Here is a 7,154-nt window from a genome sequence, read left to right as displayed (position 1 = left end):
GCTGCCCGAGCCCAATGCCTAGGCCAGAGGCGTAAAGCCCGGGCAGGGGCGGAGCCCACGATCAGGGGAGGCTGCAGCTGCGGGGGTCCCTTGCCCGGGCCTAATGCCTTGGCCAGAGGCATTAGTCCTGGGCAGGAGCAGTGCCAGCGATCATGGGGAGCAGGGGCACAGTCGCTGATGGTGGGAGCTTGGGGTCCCCTGCCCAGGCCTAATGCCTTGGCCACAGGCGTTAGGCCTGGGAAGGGGTGGAGCAGGAGGTCCCTTGGAGAGCTGTGGGTCCCCTGCCCAGGCCTAATGCCTGGGTGAGAGGCATTAGGGCGGAGCGGTCAATCGCAGGGAGCAGGGGCAGCATGGGCGATCATAGGGAGCTGGGGGTCCCCTGCCCACCCTGATCCGGGACAACCTTCAGGGCAAACCAGCTGGCTCCCACCCATGCACCAGGCTTCTATCCTATATAATAAAAGGGTAATGTGCACATGCAATTTTTTTCCCCAAATATATTTTATTGATTTTTTACAGAGAGGAAGGGAGAGGGATAGAGAGTTAGAAACATTGATGAGAGCGAAACTTCGATCAGCTGCCTCCTACACACCCCCTACTGGGGATGCGTACGCAACCAGAGTACATGCCCTTGATGAGAATCGAACCTGGGACCCTTCAGTCCGCAGGCCGATGCTCTATCCACTGAGCCAAACCCGTTAGGGCGGTAATGTGCAAATTGACCCTAACAGCAGAACGACTGGGAATGACTGGTCACTATGATACACACTGACCACCAGGGGGCAGATGCTCAATGCAGGAGCTGCCCCCTGGTAGTCAGTGCACTCCCACAGGGGGAGCTCTGCTCAGCCACAAGCCAGGCTGACGGCATCACAGTGGCAATGGTGGGAGCCTCTCCTGCCTCCTCAGCAGCTCTGTGGATGTTCAACTGCAGCTTCGGCCCGCTGGCAAGTGGACATCCCCCAAGGGATGCATCACTGCCAGCTTAGGCACAATCCCCCAGGGAGCAGGCCTAAGCCAGCAGGTGGACATCCACCGAGGGGTCCCAGACTGCGAGAGGGCACAGGCTGGGCTGAGGGACCCCCGAGTGCACAAATTTTTGTGCACCGGGCCTCTAGTCCTATATAATAAAAGCCTAATATGCTGAGTGTCTGGTTGACCGATTGGCTGTTCAACCAATCAAAGCATAATATGCTAATGATATGCTAAGGCCGCTCAATTGCTTGCTATGACGTGCACTGACCACCAGGGGGCAGATGTTCCAACTGGTAGGTTAGCTTGCTGCTGGGGTCTGGCAGATTGGGACTGAGTGAGATGGGCCAGACACCTCCTGGAGCCCTCCCTTGGTTCCTCCTCGGCTGGCCAACCTCCTGCATCACTCCCCAGCCCTGATCGTGCACTGGTGAGGTCCCTCAGCCTGGCCTGCACCCTCTCACTATCTGGGATCCCTCAAGGGATGCTGGAGAGCCACTTTCAGCCCAATCCCGCAGGCCAGGCTGAGGGACCTCACCAGTACACGAATTTGTGCACTGGGCCTCTAGTTATAGATAAGAAAATATTGTCCTTATAGTAGAGTGAGCTGAAGATGCAACCAGGCACGGTACATGAAGGCTATGGATATCTTGTACGGAAATACTACACCCAAGCACTTAAGTCTCCATGTTCATCATCATGCTTTCCAATAAAAGTTTTGAGGAAGATGATTCAGTGGCATAAGTAGTCTTTGGTTTTAAAATGCCATACAGATTTATTTATTTTTTATCAAGTACTGTCCTTTATGAATCTATTGTGTTTAGATTAACATTAAAAGAACTTCCAGATCAACTTCTGCATGTGAGTAGTTTGGAAGCTGTCCCTCCTATTCTTACAAGAAGAAGCCAGAAAAATTGAAAACCAATGACTTTCCTTGGACTTATTGCCGAAATGAAGATGCAGAGAAAAAGACCACCTTGAAATCTGGAGACGGGTGCATCCAGAGAGCAACAGCTGAGAGCTGTTTACCTGGAGTGGCAGTTGCTGGAGCCATAAACTGGTAAGAACACTTCTCTGGTAATTTTGGAAAATTGCTTGATGTGGACTAGCATGACAGTGAGGAGCTCTTAGGGATTGCAGTCTTAGGCATCCCTTATAATTTCATGGGTTGTAGCTCTAAGAACTTTACCAGGTTCTCATGGGGGATATCTGAGGAAGGTCTTGCAGTGCTGGCAGGGGACCATTGTGAAATATACCCACAATCTTCTTTATAACAAATACCTCCTCTCCAGAGGTACAGATTTTGCCAGGGCCTATCACACCTGGGAGGAACATATTTCCCCCACTCCAGTCTCCTCTAGCCTTCCTGTCTCACCTAAAACATAGTGAACAGAAGTCAGGACTTCAAGGGAGTAGCCTGGAAATGCTACAGCCGGGGAAGGTGGGATGGGAAGAAAGCTATATTGCTGGAGAAATACTTGTGAAGGTCACAGCACTGAGTCACAGGCCCACTGAAATATTGAGATTTAATAAGAATATTAAAGACCCCCTCTCCACTACTTTACAACCACACCAAGAGGGTTTCAGTATAATAACAGCGATTACTGCTGAGAGAACTGCAAGACACACACTTTCTCTGTGGAGGAGAACTTAGGGAAGCCTAAAGTCAAGAAGAGAGACCAAAACAAGGGGGAAGCCTCTGGCACCTACAGCTACAGCAAACATTCAGTGTAACCTGACTCCTACCAGTGACCATAAATCTCCACACGAAAGGTAAAATAAAATGGTTTTTATTACCAGCATGTCTATCTTCCAACATGAAATTACAAGCCACACTAAGAGGCAAAACAAAGCACACTTGGATGAGAAATACCATCCTTAGAAGAGAACTCAAATATGACACAGATTTTGGGATTACCAAGCAGGGCATTGAAAATAGCTGTGATTACTATGGTAAGGGCTCTAATATAAAAGGTAGACAACATGAAAGAACAGATGAGCAATGTAAGCAGAGTATGAGACTCTAAGAAAGAATCAAAAGGCAATGCTAGAGGACAAAAGCACTGTGATGGAGAGGAAGAACGCCTTGATGGGCTCATCAGCAGACTAGAATCTGCCAGAGAAAGAGTAGTGAGCTTGAACACAGGTGTTATTCCCTTACCCCCTAAATTGAAATGTAAAGAGAAGTGAGCATGAAAAATCAAACAAACAAACAGAAAAACAGAATAAAATGCCCAAGAACTGAGGGACGATATCAAGAGACATGGCATATGCATATAATTGGAACAGAAGGAGAAGAAACAATAAACGAAACAGAAAAAATATTTGAGTAATGGCTGAGAATGTTTTATTTTAAAAAAAATGACAGACCACACAACACAGATCCAGGAAGCTCAGAGAACACCAAACAGTTTAAATGACCAAACAAACAAATAAATAAACAAGAACCAACTCTCATCCAGCCATATTATATTCAAACTGTAAATAAGGAAAGACAGAGAGAAAATCTTGAAAGAAACTGGTGATGTAACTGCACAAAAACCTGATTTTTTTTAAAGCTGGCCTTTTCTTTTGATCTCCCCACCTCCCTTTTGATTTAAGCTGGCCTCACCCAACACCCTGATTCACCCCCTCCCTCTCCCTTGCTTAATCATTAAGTCCTCAGGATAACGAGGCTCTGAGTCATAGGCCCACTGAAATATTGAGATTTAATAAGAATATTAAAGACTCCCCCCCGCCCCCCACCCCCGGCCCCAGCATCCAGCAGTTGTAGGAACAAGGTAGGAACAAGGTCTTGGGTCTATTGACAACAGAGACCGAGTTTTCAATCAAACTAAAGATAACATTTTGGCCTCACTTGTATTTTAGCTCTAGACCCTGGAAAGTGGAACAATCCCACCGAGTGAGTCCTTTTGAATCAGACAGAACAACTCCATGACTGAAATCAGGACCAGATGCAATGACCAATTGCCTCCTATCCTAGCATCAACCAATCAGTATAGACCAACTTCTTTAGTCACCATGATTAATGATTTGTTTCCCTGTATAATCCATCCCCTGGAAGCTATTGGGGAGCTAGGTCTTTGGGCATTAGTTGTGACTCTGGGCATGGTGCCATCTCCTTAAATAATTTATCCTTACTTTCTTTGCTGCAAACTCCTGTTTGTCTAGGGGCTTTGGTGAGTGCAGGCAAACAGATCCCTTCAGTCCAGGAACAGTGTGGGGGCAGTGGTGGTGGGAAATCACCTACTTACAGAGAAACGAGGATAAGAATTATACTGGATTTTTAATCAGAAATGAAGCAAACAAGAATACTAGTAGAGTGAAATGAAATATTTAAGGTGTTGATCAAAAAGTCTCTATAATTTTTTTAAAAGATTTTTTATTGATTTTTGAGAGAGAGAGAGAGAAAGACAAACATTGATGTGAAAGTGAAACATTGATCAGGCCCACTTGTTCCTTGACCAGGAAACGAACTGGCAACCTTTTGGTGCATGGGACAATGCCCAACCAACTGAGCCACACCAGGGCTCTAAGCTAGAATTCCATAACCAGTAAAATGTTCTTTCAGAAGTGGAGGAGAAATAAAGACTTTCTCAGAACAATAAAAACTGAGGAAACTCATCACTATCAAGCTGGCCCTGCAAGAAATGGAAATGATATAGGTCAGAAAGTTGGACCTACATAAAGTAAGAAAGAATATTTGCAAAGAAATAAATGAAGATAAAATAAAATAATTTATTTTCTTCTTTTTAATTTGTCTAAAAGAAGACTGTTGAGGCAATGATAGTGCCAACATGTCGAGTGGATAGTTGGAATGAATGACAGCATTGTCTCAAGGGGCCAGAGAGGGAAATTGGGAATACTTTGTTATCAGATACAAAGAGGCATGGTGTTATTTGAGAGTAGATGTAGATTAGTTAAATATGTTTATCGAATACTTTAGGGCAACCAAAAAATTAAAAAGAAGCATAATTGATGCACAGGAGAGAAAATAAAATTGAATCACACGAAATTCCAATTAACACCATAGAAAGCAGGAAAAGAAGGACACAAAAGAAACAAGGAACAAATGAAACCAGTAGGTGACAGTAGCAAAGATAGTAGATATTAATACAAATAATCACTTTATTTTATTTTTTGATGTTATCAATCCAATTTATTGATTATGTCCTTAGTGAGGTGGAGGGAGGAAGAGCCACATCCTCCCACTGCAGACCCTTTGATCATCTTGACAGCTTCTGCTCTCCCTGGTCCCCTCAGCTCTGCCTTGGTTTCCCTCCCGAGAAGGGGAATGTTCTGCTGTCCTATGTGCCCTGAAACCTACACCCTGGAAATCCTCAGGGAGTTTCTCAGCTTCCCCCAAGGCACAGCCAGGGACAGAGAGATGCACATCAAGACAAGCAGGGTGAGTTGGAGCAGGGGTAGGACAGACCAAAGTCCTTTAGAAGAGGAAGGAACCTCACTGTGGAGGGAAAATAGAGGACCCAGGGCAGTAGTTCAGGCCCCCAGGGGACACTGACTGTAGGACAGCAGTGAGTGGGAATGGGTGGGAGCACCCCACAGCGGCTCCAGGCCCCTCGCCTGCCTCAGCCACTGAGAAAAGACGCTTGGAGGCCTTGTTCATTTCCTCCAAGAAGATGAAGGCGATGGTGTGGGGGCCCAAGCGGGCACAGTGCGGTGGAAAGCCCGCCCACAGGCCGAGGAAGCCCTCTAGTGAAGACCTTCACCAGCACATCTAGCCTGTTTCTGTATTCTGGCTTCCCGTCAATCATTCACATGTTCTAGATCTTCACAATGTCCATGGGCATGGGGGCAGCAGTAGTGACCAGGCCACTGATCATGCTGGCACAGAAGTGGCACAGGATGTCAGAGAAGTAGCCCGAGACCAGTCAGAACTGCTTGGATTGGGAGTAAGAGGCGAGCTGGCTGATAATGGCAGCCCGAGCCATGGTAGGGATGCAGCCCCTCCACAGTGTGGGGACCCCCCTCTTCCAGGGTGATTCACATCAGGGCATTAAGCACACTTTTGTGGCCAGGGCTCTGGTCAGCTGAAAGCCGGCCACTGGCGAACATTCGGGTAAGAGTTACCTTGGTGGTGTTCCCACCAGTTGCACCTGCAGTCATGCCGGTCAGGGCCTTCAGCAGAAAGCCAGGGTGTGCCATCAGCCCCAGCACAGATGCCAAGGCCAGTGTGGTGGGAGTGGCCTCGTGCAGGCGGCCAGCTGACAGCCGGTGTAAATGCCCCTCAGCTCTCCGCCTTCAGGAAGCTGGTGAGGCCATGGGAGCTGTTTTTGTACTCTCCCTTCTTGGCTCCTTCCCCGCTCAGCTGCATCTGGTTCTTCACCAGGTCCAGGGGTTGCACAAAAATTGTAGCTCCCATCCCGCCAGGCCCGCAAACAGGAACCTGACAGACTTAGGGTGGTATGGGGTTTTCATCCATCCTCTCCCCTGGGACTTGCTGTTGCTGCCATCACTACTTGATGGCCCTCGACACCCCCAAATAATCACTTTAAATTTAGATGACTCAACACATTAATCAAAAGACTGATGGAGAGTGTATTTTAACAAAAGACCCAGTTGTGTGTTGTCCATAAGTAATCCACTTTACATACAAAGACTCAACTTAAAGATGGAAAGATGGAGACCTATGTTGGAAGACTCTTGTGAACATGTTTGCGGGTGTGGGGGGTAGTACACATGTCAGGAGGTCAGGACTCTCTAAAAGTCTTGTCAGGGGTGGGTATGCATAGGCACCAAAGGGTGATGTATGCTCACAGAGCTGTCTTCCCTTTCAGCAGGAGGCTTCCTGGTGTTGCTAAAGCAGAGGCTCTGCAGGTGTGGGCCCTGGGCCAGCAGCATCAGCATCGCCTGGGAACTTGTTAGAGATGCGGATTCTTGGGTTCCAACCTGGTCCTCCTAAAACAGAAGCTCTGGGGGTGGGGTCCAGCTGTCTGCGTTCAACAAGCCTTCCAGGTGTTTCTGACACACACTCAGGTCTGAGAACCTTTGCTGCGTAGAGCAGTGGTTCTCAACCTGTGAGTCGCGGCCCCTTTGGCAGTCGAACGACCCTTTCACAGGGGTTGGTCGCCTAAGACCATCCTGCATATCAGATATTTACATGACGATTCATAACAGTAGCAACATTACAGTTATGAAGTAGCAATGAAAATAATTTTATG

At 47.5% G+C, this 7,154-nt stretch overlaps 1 pseudogene; it reads right to left on the bottom strand.

Annotated features, from left to right (window-relative positions):
- Positions 1–5,434: 5,434 nt before the first annotated feature.
- On the bottom strand, positions 5,435–6,446 carry LOC139021546 (mitochondrial 2-oxoglutarate/malate carrier protein pseudogene; annotated as a pseudogene).
- Between the last annotated feature and the right edge of the window lie 708 nt (positions 6,447–7,154).

Source organism: Myotis yumanensis, unplaced genomic scaffold (assembly GCF_028538775.1).
Source record: "Myotis yumanensis isolate MYYU_CA2020_CCGP unplaced genomic scaffold, mMyoYum1.0.hap1 SCAF_13, whole genome shotgun sequence".
In the NCBI taxonomy this organism is placed as follows: domain Eukaryota; kingdom Metazoa; phylum Chordata; class Mammalia; order Chiroptera; family Vespertilionidae; genus Myotis; species Myotis yumanensis.
Note: the sequence above shows the minus strand (reverse complement) of the source record. Positions and strands in the feature narration are given on the sequence as shown.